We start from the raw sequence: 13,654 nt of genomic DNA, 5'->3' as shown, positions 1-13,654 counted from the left end.
TCACCAGAGACAATAGAATATCGAGAGCTTAAATGTTGCGTGCAAGCACTAATACCTAACCAAGGACGAAAGTTTCAACATGTTTCCGAAAACAGTGTGAGCAAATTTGCCCAATAAAGAGTAAAGTTAACATGGCTAAGATCAACAGCGACAGCTCATCAGAACAAGGAAGGAATAGAAGCCAAATTCAAAATTGAGTTAATGTAATTGATGAAATTTGTTCCAGTCGATACAAAGTAAGAATAGAACGGATAATCAAAGCCAGGAAGAGAGGTTGAAAGGGGAACTGTTTGCAGAGAACTATCAGGGAACTTCTTCTCGGATCTTCTGGTGTTTTCTAGCAACTTTTTGCTATTAAAGGAAAACGATCTTACTAAGGAAATATCTGTACGCTACAAGAGAATCGTAAACAAACTGTCCTGTAAAGCACCGTTTAGTATATCTGAGGGTCCTTAGGGCACTAAATAATCACAAATCTAATTTATTTATTACTGTCGATTTCTAAGGTACGACATACACTCCATATTGCAAGAATTATGTTACAAATCAATGGAAAAGTTAGTGTTCGCACTCATCCGATATCGTATTCAGAAGTGAAGCTTGCTGGCCGTTTGGGGCGTTGCTATCTCTGGGCGTAACGAAACCAAGATAGACTGTTATGTCACTGTGATTCCACTACATTCGCCGTTTCCGATCATATAAAAGTTTCATATTTTTCGACTACGTCCTCATCGGTATATGGCATGTCTAGTTTCCTCAGGCGCACAGTATTTATTCTACAAAGACGTCAGATTCTTCATGTGAGAGAACCACAGTCTGGTGAAAGTGGGGGGAGTACGTCAGGTCGAGCGGTGCGCGCCGCCCCGCCAACCACATTCGCTCCAGAAACGCCTTATCCTCCGCCTCGGCGTCTCCGCACGCAAATAAGTCGTAAGGAACCGTCCGGGTGCAGGCAGCGCCGCGGCCACGTCCTATTGGCTGCCGCGCTGCAGAGCGGCGGCGCGCCGGCCAATGGGCGGCCGGACAGCGGCTGCGGCTGTGGCTGTGTGAGTCAGCGCTGCGCTCGCGTGACACACGGCCACCCTCCCTCCCCCCCGACCAGCTGAATCACTGGCGGGGCCACCCTGCCAGATTACCCTGCTGGTCATTTCCAGGCGGGACTCCGGTCGCTGCTCGACGTGATTACTACACTACTTGCTGGCTACTTACTCATTACTGTCACAAGAAACACTAATTTCAGGCACTACTTCGAATGAAAAGCGCTACATCGTCAGCTCTGGAGATTATTATTCGCAAGATAACTTCTCATCTCAGTATTCGTTATCTACGGCGAGATATGGAAACTGCAGACAGGGAAAGCAGTCGTGTTACATCGTGTTCCCTATTTTCAATAGCAACTTCCAGAACAGTTCTGTCTACTAAATAACAGCAATACAGTGTGTCTGTAAAGTGATAGCGCAAAAGTGAAACAAGACATTAATGTGGAGTAGAAATCAATAAAGGGCTAAGTGCCAAAACACTGAGCCCGAGTTACTGTTTCTTTTTTTTTTTGTTTTGACAAAAAGATTTCAATGAAATAACCTTAAAAATATTTTTTTATTTATTGTCTAAAATAAGAGTCATGCAACAATTGCAAAATTTTTAAAGTTTACTTCCTTTTATCAATGAAAATAAATATGCATTCTGAAAACTGTAGGACATGCTAAGTGCCACAGAGATGTCAGTAAAAACGAGGTAAGTACCAATGAAAGACATCTCAACATTTTACAGGTACGCTATCCTGGGATTAAATTATTTTTAATCCTCCTTTTCATTTTATAGAGCAAAAAGCAATTCTAATTGATTTACTGTTCGAAAAATATTCTATCAGCTGCTTTCAAATACGACGTGTAGAACCTTTTTCTTTTCATCTGACAAGTTGTTTTCACTTTGTTATGACGGTTAAACAAAGTTCTTTAATATGTCAGTGGTAATCCCTTTCTTGAAAATCTTGTAGGTGCGCCAGTCTTCAAGTCGTTAAACATTGTTCTCATTTTAACGAAACGTGTTTGCAAGTTTTCCACTTGAATCCAACGACATTTGGAAATATTTTCGCTGTGTTAGTATGTGTATTGAGTGTTTCTTTTTAATAAAAAAGTCCTCGGGCTGATGCACAGTAACCACAAACCGACTGTTGGATGTCGCATTCTCCATAAGTTTTTCAAGATCCTTAGGTACTTGACACACTGAAATTCTTCCACCTCTAACATTTTTCAATCTGACCTTAGTCTCTGTCACGTGCTGCACATAGTTACAAGGCTTTGTGGCACTTAGCCCGCTTTAGCATCACAAGTTCGCCAGCACACACCACCCACGCTGTCTTTTGGGACTTACACACCCTGCTAGAATCGATTGCAGCACTTAGTAAGCTTTTCAGGCTGTTGGCCACGGCACACAGCTTGGGTTTTTGGGACAGCGGTTAGCAGCTGTGCCTGCGGCCCTGCGCCAGTCGCCGCTGTCACCTGGCCACTGGTTTGCGTCAAACAGCGCAGAGTTGGCTGCCGCAGCGCACCTGTCCCCTATCTGGTCCGGCGTGGCTGTACGCTCCTGCCTAGCAGTTGGCCTGCACCACTGTGAGCGGTTCTGCACTGGGGATGCTCTACACTGACCACAGCGAAGCAGTTTCATCGACTTTGGTACAAATTCTGATCAGCGACTTTGTCGTTTTCCCTCACAATGGCCGACCACCTGCTTTGCGCCAGACAGTGCGACCGGCTCACGTCAGAGTTGGCTGGCATATTGTGCCTGTTGCCCAGCGTGGCTGCACGCACCGGCCGAACAGCTGGTCTGACCTGCTTGTTGCACCGTGGCATGCGTATCTGCATCGGCGACGCCTCGCATTGAGCGCAGAGAAGCAGTTGATTCGATTTCTGCGTGGATTCTGATTGGTAAACTTATTGTTTTCCTTCACTACCTGGATGACTCCTCGATGGCCGATCACCTGGTTTGCGCCAGACAATGCGACCAGCTAACTCCAGCCCTGGGTGGCTGCACGTGCCTGAAGAGCAGCCGGTCTGATATGCCCCCGGCAGCATGGCATTAACATTTGCTTCGTCAATGCTCTGCACTGACCGCAGCGAGGCAGTTTCTTCGACTTCTGTACGAAATCTGATCAGTAAATTTGTAGTTTTCCCTTACGACTGCCAACCACATTGATTGCGCCAGACAGTGCGAGGAGCCTACCACAGCGCATATGTCGCCTATCCAGCCCGCCGCTACTGTGTCCGCCTACCGAGCAGCCAGCCTGACCTGCCTTCTGCACCACAGAACGCGTGTCTGCACTGGCGATGCTATGCAGCGAGCGAAGCGAGACAGTTTCTTCGACTTCTGTGTAAATCCTGACCAGTAAGTTTATTGTTTTCCTTCACTGCCTGTATGATTCCACGATGGCTGGCCGCCTGGTTTTATATACTTGCTGCATTGGAAACCTATCTGCAAAGCATTTGCAAGGTTTATAAAAACTCGAGCCGTCCTGTCCACACCGCAAAGTGCACCGTAAATTGTTCCTGGAAATCTCTCTTGATGGCGGAAATGGCAATGAAAAATTGACTGTAAAGATTCTAGTTCCAGTTTGATACACAGTTTAAATCCAGCACAAAATTCCAAATCAGCGAACTGTTCGTTGTATTAGTCGATCATATTCCGTATCTAAAGTGATGACTTCAGTGACACCAATGATAGACTCTACGATACCCTAAACGAATGGTGTGGAGTGCTTCCCAGCTCTGGCTGGACACGATAACAGATCATTCATAGGTGGAACAGGCGAGAGAGCCCTCTCTCTTTGCGTAGACCAAGCGGCCCAGTGTCAGACTCGGATGTGGTATAATCGTGGTCAACACTGCGACCATCCAGTCCTTGTGCTGTTTCTGTAGATCCAGCCTTGGCTTCATGCTGTGGGACTGGTCACGTGACAACCAGACTCTCGTTGGTGCCAGGGTGGAGGCTTTCCTTGTGTCAGCGTTTCAGCTTCTGGCCGAGAAATCTGGTGACAACTTGTGCTCACTTGGACACAAATTAAGGACGCCATTTTGAAAAGTAGTGGCGCAATAACTTACAGAATTCGATCTGCGTATTCGACCATGCATTGTGTCGTTATAGCTTAAGTGGTGAGAAAATTGTGCACGAAAGGAATGCTACTTCTTTCGAATCCCGGTTGAAAGCCTACTGTCTTCATGAAAATTTTGAACTGGTTGTTGTAAAGAAATTCCGATCAAGTTCTGCCCTAATATTGTGGTATCGTCCGAAGTTCGCTGTGTCGCACCAAATTTAGCAACGCGAATCGGTACTAGAGAAATTAGTGGTGTCTCACTGCAGAGCACCGTGATGAACGGTGGAGGCTAAGCAAAACACTCCGTCTCTCAGCACAGCAGCGCCCTCACACAGAGGTCAATTTAGAGCCGACTTTACAAGTGCTTTCCCCAAGTTCATGACCTCTGCTGATGCAGTGAACACCATCGAGTAGGACTTAAGAGTTATTCATGTCTCAGATGGAAATGAAATTTTGTAAATGTTGAACATTGTACTTCGTGAGAAACATTTTAATTTTATGTACTGTAATAATCATTGGTAGTAGTAAAATATCAATCACTCATGTGGAGGAGGGTTGTATCAACGTAAGTAAATCTTTTTATCGCTCATGTAATAAAGTGAACTAATATTTCATATGTGTAATTCAGATTAGCCATCTCGCAGAGACATCAAAGAACTCACAGTTATAGCCAGGAGATTGTAGTTTTGGCTGATAACAATAGAAATATAGACCTATTTTTCAAACATGGATATGTCGTAATGCAATCTGCCTGGGAAAACTCTTAATTGATGATAGCACAATAGGGGTTTATGTGAAATATTCCCGAAGGAAACAGGTTAAAATATTAAACACACACACAGCCCAACAAAATAATTAAAATGTAATTAGCTTCATTTAATAGACTGAGCTCATGCAGGGCGAATGTGCTTGTGATCTGTACTGTTATTGAATTGAAATCCTAATGAACTGTAGTACTGGAAATCTGTTCAATCATCTCCCGAACATCGTCTCGTCATCGCACCTGAAGGCACGAAAACAATAACAAGGAAGCAGAAGGGAAATGATGTTTACGGCATTCGACGCCCCACAGACCGTCTTCCATACAACTAAAATATTGGCTGCTAGTGGCAACATGGGGTGGGCATCCGATGGTGAGCCCAGCATGAGGCTACAGAGTGTGGATGAAGAACTGCTTGGTTGACAAGTAACTCACAACAGTGATACAGTGCTGATGGTGTTGATATAAAGCAGGGCAATGGCAAAGATAAACAAGTAAACATTGCATTGTACCTACAACAACAGTTGCCGCATTTGACATTTCGTCAGAAATGAACCCAACGAATTTTGAAGAGTGAGAAAGAAGTGGTAGATGAAATATTAGCGTTTCTGCAAGATGAGTCAGCGAAGCGTGTGGTGTCGTATACGTTCCACTGTGGAGGCAATGTACATGAGATGTGCAATCATGACGATACATGTTCAGCAAGTTGGCTCAAATGGCTCTGAGCACTATGGGACTTAACTGCTGTGGTCATCAGTCCCCTTGAACTTAGAACTACTTAAACCTAACTAACCTAAGGACATCACACACATGCACGCCCGAGGCAGGATTCGAACCTGCGACCGTAGCGGTCGTGCGGTTCCGGACTGTAACGCCTAGAACCGCTCGGCCACTCCGGCTGGCTTCAGCAAGTGAAGTGGTTACTGAAACAATTGTCGACGAGTGTAGTTCATCACCCTTATCGGTCAGGGAGCCACAAATCCCGTCTTCTGTGAAACGTAGTTAAGGGAAGTCGTTGTCCAAAGAACGGGTAGTCTACTAACCATAATTAAATGCATGTAAGATGAAAAGTGAAAAACCAGTTATGGACAGGTATCGAATAAGTCCGCAACAGTATGACTGTGTAGTTGGTTGACACACAAAAACTGGCGTTTGCACGTTTCACGAATGCTCGATACAATTTACAGGAAGTGCACGATAGTGACCTGCTGCGTTATGCGCGGGACATGGATTACAGTGACTTGAAAGAAAGCAGTGGACGGTTGAGTAACTTCAAACAGCGCTACAGAAATGGAAGACGTAGGAAAGAAATATTTCAAACAAAGCGTCAACTTGACGATGCAACCTATGGAATGGGCCAGAAATTCGTAGATTAGATGAAATAAAAGTATCTCATCGTTCAGTAAGGAATTTGTTTCCAACTCTTACCAGTCGGCAATTGAGGAAGAAATGAATATGAATGGAACCCTGGAAATTAGAGGTACCAAGAGATTCAGATGGTTCAAATGGCTCTGAATACTATGGAACCTAACATCTGAAGTCATCATTCCCCTAGAACTTAGAACTACTTAAACCTAAGTAACCTAAGGACATCACACACATCCATTCCCGAGGCAGGATTCGAACCTGCGACCGCAGCGGTCGCGCGGTTCCAGACTGAAGCGCCTAGAGCCGCTCGGCCACGCCGGCCGGAGGTACCGAGAGAGCTTACCTAGATCAGCTAGTATCAGTGCCTCAACCCTTAAGTATATAATTACGCCGACTGTTAATTTGGATGGTAAATTCGGTGGAAAGTTAGTTACTGCACTGTGAGAACTTGGAGGTGCTTGTGCTTGTGCCACCTCTGATGTTTCGCATATGCGTGATCTTGCAAGGCCAGTAGAGAATATTTACGCCACAACAAGCAACAGAGAAAAATGGGCGTAAGAGAACTACAGCTATGATATGTGTACTGTTTTTGGCCAACATCTGGTCAAAAGAACTTGCTTTTGCTGGATTCCTAGTCTGAGTATGAAAATCATACTCCTTTACAGCAAAGTGTCCCACCAGAAGAGTGTGAGACATTGCAGCTCATAAAACGTGTAAACACCGGACAAACTCAGCCTCTGGGTGTTTGGTTTTTACGTTTCTATTAAATAAACGCACCGGATGGACATTTCACGTAAACGGCATTATAACACATATCTGTAGACCGCCCATTTCTGTTACAGACTTGTGACTGTGAATTATTGTTTCTACTAGGGCAAGTAAAAGGAAACCATTGTATTATCTGCTTCGATGAAAGCAAGAAAAAACCGTCTGGGGATGAATTATGAATAATTCGAAACTTGGAAACCGGTAACTGTACTGGCCAGTTGCTGTACACCATCAACAATTTATTATTATCAAGGTTTTGCAACATTGGCATTCACAGCAGCTTCCAGTCGTCTCAGAATGAATAAGGACTATATGGTTTTCAGAGCAATCGTATACAATCTGAAAACTTAAATTATGGATAAAGAGATGTAAGGCGAAAGCATAGGGCACTAGTACCATCATTTGTCATTACCTGTTACAATCGTATTGACATAAATACCTCTGAAGCAAGCTGGCCTTTGACAATCACATTTTCAGCTAATTCCAACACAGACTGAGTAAGATGTAAGAGCTCAATAACAGGGCTATAACAACAGATAGGCCTTGATTAATATGGGTCTCAGCTAACCCAAATTTAAAAATTTCTATTAATTTAATTAAAAGAGAACACGCAAGCCTTCAATACTAACAGCTTCAGTCAAGTAAAATTACCAAATAGGAAACAGGCAGCCCTTCAATAATAATAGCTTCAGTATAACTACCAAATATCAACAGGTAGGTCTTCAATAATAAAAGCTACCGATAAGTAAGACCACCAAACAGAAAATGAATAACTGCTTCAGTTAAGTAGCCAAGAGTTTGAATTGCCTCCTCACAAGGGGAGCACCAGAAGAGGTTGGTTGGTTTGGGGAAGGAGACCAGACAGCGTGGTCATCAGTCTCATCGGATTAGGGAAGGATGGGGAAGGAAGTCGCCCGTGCCCTTTCAGAGGAACCATCCCGGCATTTGCCTGGAGTGATTTAGGGAAATCACGGAAAACCTAAATCAGGATGGCCGGACGCGGGATTGAACCGTCGTCCTCCCGAAGCACCAGAAGACTCATGCGCTAGGAGCACAAGACTACACCAAACAGGAGACCCAAGAAATGTTGCAACAGGAGGACCGGCATTCCAAGGCCCTTTTCGTTGGATACAGGCCGGCAAAAGGAGTATTAAGACAGCAAGGCTTTTACTTGAAACCAACAATAACTAACCAAACGGGCACAGCGTCACTGCAAGATACCTTCTCTACAACGACTGCGAAACTCCCGAAACAAAACTAGGTTGTCAAACCCAATTACATAGGCTCAGCAATTGCAAACTTGGGGACCCAGTCGACTCCTAAGACAATATAATTAACTTAGTGATGACGTCTGCAATGACTGAAGTTATCACGTAACCGACACCCGCCCATATTACAAGAAAAGGTGTTCGAAGACGTTTGGCAGTGAGGTCGGCTTAAACGCAATCATAGAGGTACTGCGTGACGACGGGGTGTTTCGGCCACAGCATAGAAGAAAAACGTTGTCGCTCCAGCTCAGGAAACACCATCGGCTCACACAGTTTATGATATCCTTTTAACAAACAACCAACGCCAGTATCGACACAGAAAAAATAAACAACACCCCACTATTCAAGGAAAGAACTGATGGTGAGATTGATCAGATAAGCAATTCGCAATGATCGCAAGGTATCAATAAGAAGACAACAGTTAAGATCTCGAAATGCAAACCTTAACTTAAGTCTACGAATCGAAGCTGAAGCTTGCCGGTTCAAAAGGTAGCCAAGAATTTAGCACAGTGGAACTGTCCTCAACTCCCTCATCTGTCTTCCAAGTCCCAGCTCCCATGAAGACGGTACTCGAAGTCTGCCATGGATTCAAAGCGGCCGACAAATGTGCCCAGAATCCACTCGCTGGGCTTCCTGCTATCCATTCACGTTGTCTTTTAACCCCTCTCTTGAGCTTTTATTTTATTTCCATCATTGCTTCTTCGACATACGGATTGGACAGCAGGGCTGAGAGCCCAGATCATTGTCTTACAACCTTTGTAATCCGTATACTTCGTTCTTGGTCTTCCACTCCCATTGTTCTCTCTTGGCTCTTGTACATATTGTATAATACCCGTCTCTCCCTATAGCTTACTCCTATTTTTTTCAGAATTTCGAAAGTCTTGCACTAATTGTCGAGCGCTTTTTCCAGGTCTACAAAACCAATGAACATACTCTTATTTTCCTTCAGTCTTGTTTTCGTTATCAATCGTAACATCAGAACTGCCTGTCTGAAGCCTTTAGCTTTCATATGGTCAAAATGATCGTCATCTAACAGATCTTCATTTTTCTTTTCCATTCTTCTGTGTTATTCGTGCCATAAAATTATATGTATGAGCTGTGAAGCTGATTGTGCCCTAATTCTCACACTTGTCGGCTCTTGCAATCTTCGGACTTGTGTGAATGACGTTTCTTCTGAAAGTCGAATGGTATATCTCTAGGCTTTTGCATTCCATACACCAATGTCATTACATGTTTTCTTGCCAGTTCCCCCAACGATTTTAGAAATTCCGATGCAGTTTTATACATACCTTCTGCGTTAGTCGATTTTAAGTCTTCGAAAGCTATTCCTAATTCTGTTTCTGATACTAGATCCCCTACCTATTCCCTATCGACTTCTGTTTCTTCTTGTCTCAGGTCATAAGTCAAATACTACCCCTCACAGAGACTCTCATTGTACTTTTTCCACATATGCGCTCTCTCCTCTGCATCTAAAACTGTGATTCCCATCCTCTCTTAATGCTACCGCCCTTGCTTTTAATTCCACAAAAGGTTGACTTTCCTATGTGCTGAGTCAGTCCTTCCGAGAATCATTTCTTTTTCTGTTTCTCCACACTTGTATTTCATTCTTAAGTGAATTGTATTTCTCTACTCCTGTATTTTCCCGAACGTTTTTATACGTCTTTCTTTCGTCGATCAACTGAAGTATTTCTTCTGTTACCCAAGTTTTCTTCGCAGTCACCTTCTTTGCATCTCCATTTTTCTCTCCATCTTCTTTAATTGCCCTTTTTAGAGTTGTCCATTCCTCTTCAACTGAACTGCCTACTGAGCTATTCATTATCGCAGTATCTATAGCCTCAGAGAACTTCAAGCGTATGTTTTCATTCCTTAGTACTTCCGTATCCCACTTCTTTGCCCTTTGCTTCTTCCTGACTAGTCTCTCAAACTTCAGCCAACTCTTCATCATTCTCAAAATTATGATCTGAGCACATATTTGCTGCTGGGTATGCCTTACAATCCACTATCTGATTTAGGAATTTCTGCCTGACCGTGATGCATAGTACCTATATATATATATATATATATATATATATATATATATATATATATATATATATATATATATACAGGTACTATGCAAACCACCGTATGTTGCGTGGCAGAGGGTACTCTGTACAACTGCATGTCATTTCCCCTCCTGTTGCACTCGCAAATAGAGCGAACGAAAAATGACTGCCTGTAAGCCTTTGTATGAGCCCTAATTTCTCGTATCTTATCTTCGTGATCCTTGAGTGCAATGTATGCTGGCAGTAGTAGAATAGTTCGGCAGTCAGCTTCAAATGCCGGTTCTCTAAATTTTCTCAGTTGTGTTCCTCGAACAGAACGTCGCTTTAACTCCAGGGATTCCCACTTGAATTCCCGAAGCATATCTGTAACACTTACGTGTTGTCTGAACCTACCAGAAAACCGACCTCGTACACACTCAAGGAGTACTCGTGAATACGTCATACCAGAGTTCTATTTGCGGTTTCTTTAACAAGTGAATCACACTTTCCTAAAATTAACCCAATAAATCGAAGTCGACCATTTGCCTTCCCTACCGCAGTTTTCACATGCTCGTTCCAACTCATATCGCTTTGCAACGTTACGCCCAGGTATTTAAACGACTAGACTGTTGAAACGTCCCCTTAGAAAAATTCATGAATTACTGTCCTGATAAACCTCTTACGTTATTTACTTTTCAAACAGCTGAGCAAAACTGAACGTTCTAACATTAACCTATACCTTTCACAAATCACTTACCTCACAAAAATCTTCGATACTCGAACTACTGCAATACAGGGAGCGCTACTACTGCCAGCTAAATAAAAGTTTCTAACTACTGAAGGCACCAACTACTGATAGGCGCAGTTAGCAAATGAAAGATTTTGATAGAGAACAAACAATGTTTTTACCTTAATAGTGTTCATAAGTGATAATATATATATAGCAGTTCATGACATCCATTCTTACAAATGTACTGTTTCTGATGGACACACGTCCAGATCATTCGCTCTCAAAATTCCGCCATTTCTCTCCCCACATCCATAACTGCTGGCGGCTCACCTCCAACTGCGCAACGCTACACGCTGTTAACATCCAACTCCCCAACACTACAATGTTGTTGTTGTTGTGGTCTTCAGTCCTGAGACTGATTTGATGCAGCTCTCCATGCTACTCTATCCTCTGCAAGCTTCTTCATCTCCCAGTACCTACCGCAACCTACATCATTCTGAATCTGCTTAGTGTATTCATCTCTTGGTCTCCCTCTACGATTTTTACCCTCCACGCTGCCCTCCAATACCAAATTGGTGATCCCTTGATGCCTCAGAACATGTCCTACCAACCGATCCCTTCTTCTGTTCATGTTGTGCTACAAACTTCTCTTCTCCCCAGTCCTATTCAATACTTCCTCATTAGTTATGTGATCTACCCATCTAATCTTCAGCAGTCTTCTGTAGCACCACATTTCAAAAGCTTCTATTCTCTTCGTGTCCAAACTATTTATCGTCCATGTTTCACTTCCATACATGGCTACACTCCATACAAATACTTTCAGAAACGACTTCCTGACACTTAAATCTCTACTCGATGTTAACAAATTTCTCTTCTTCCGAAACGCTTTCCTTGCCATTGCCAGTCTACATTTTATATCCTCTCTACTTCGATCGTCATCAGTTATTTTGCTCCTCAAATAGCAAAACTCCTTTACTACTTTAAGGGTCTCATTTCCTAATCTAATTCCTTCAGCATCACACGACTTAATTCGACTACATTCCATTATCCTCGTTTTGCTTTTGTTAATGTTCATCTTATATCCTCCTTTCAAGACACTATCCATTCCGTTCAACTGCTCTTGCAAAGTCCTTTGCTGTCTCTGACAAAATTACAATGTCATCGTCGAACCTCAAAGTTTTTATTTTTTCACCATGGATTCTAATACGTACTCCGAATTTTTCGTTTGTTTCCTTTACTGCTTCCTCAATATACAGATTGAACAACATCGGGGAGAGGCTACAACTCGGACTCACTCCTTTCCCAACCACTGCTTCCCTTTCATGCCCCTCCACTCGTATAACTGCCATCACGTTTCTGTACAAATTGTAAATAGCCTTTCGCTCCCTGTATTTTACCCCTGCCACCTTCAGAATTTGAAAGAGAGTATTCCAGTCAACATTGTCAACAGCTTTCTCTAAGTCTACAAATGCTAGAAACGTAGGTTTGCCCTTCCTTAATCTAGCTTCTAAGATAAGTCGTAAGGTCAGTATTGCCTCAGGTGTTCCAACATTTCTACGGAATCCAAACTGATCTTCCCCGAGGTCGGATTCTACTAGTTTTACCATTCGTCTGTAAAGAATTCGCATTAGTATTTTGCAGCTGTGACTTATTAAACTGATAGTTCGGTAATTTTCACATCTGTCAACACCTGCTTTCTTTGGGATTGGAATTATAATATTCTTTTTGAAGTCTGAGGGTATTTCGCCTGTTTCATACATCTTGCTCACCAGATGGTAGAGTTGTGTCAGGACTGGCTCTCCCAAGGCCGTCAGTAGTTCTAATGGAATGTTGTCTACTCCGGGGGCCTTGTTTCGACTCAGGCCTTTCAGTGCTCTGTCAAACTCATCACGCAGTATCGTATCTCCCATTTCATCTTCATCTACATCCTCTTCCATTTCCAAAATATTGTCCTCAAGTACATCGCCCTTGGATAGACCCTCTATATACTCCTTCCATCTTTCTGCTTTCCCTTCTTTGCTTAGAACTGGGTTTCCATCCGAGCTCATGACCTTCATGCAAGTGGTTGTCTTATCTCCAAAGGTCTCTTTAATTTTCCTGTAGGCAGTATCTATCATACCCCTAGTGAGATAAGCCTCTACATCCTTACATTTGTCCTCTAGCCATTCCTGCTTAGCCATTTTGCACTTCCTGTCGATCTCATTTTTGAGACGTTTGGATTCCTTTTTGCCTGCTTCATTTATTGCATTTTTATATTTTCTCCTTTCATCAATAAAATTCAATATATCTTCTGTTACCCAAGGATTTCTACTAGCCCTCGTCTTTTTACCTGCTTGATCCTCTGCTGCCTTCACTACTTCATCCCTCAGAGCTACCCATTCTTCTTCTACTGTATTTCTTTCCCCCATTCCTGTCAATTGTTCCCTTACGCTCTCGCTGAAACTCTGTACAACCTCTGGTTCTTTCAGTTTATCCAGGTCCCATCTCCTTAAATTCCCGCCTTTTTGCAGTTTCTTCAGTTTTAATCTACAGTTCACAACCAATAGATTGTGGTCAGAGTCCACATCTGCCCCTGGAAGTGTCTTACAACTTAAAACCCGGTTCCTTAATCTCTGTCTTACCATTATATAATCTATCTGAAATCTG

This window comes from Schistocerca americana, chromosome 5, assembly GCF_021461395.2.
Source record: "Schistocerca americana isolate TAMUIC-IGC-003095 chromosome 5, iqSchAmer2.1, whole genome shotgun sequence".
NCBI classification, from domain to species: Eukaryota; Metazoa; Arthropoda; class Insecta; order Orthoptera; family Acrididae; genus Schistocerca; species Schistocerca americana.
Note: the sequence above shows the minus strand (reverse complement) of the source record.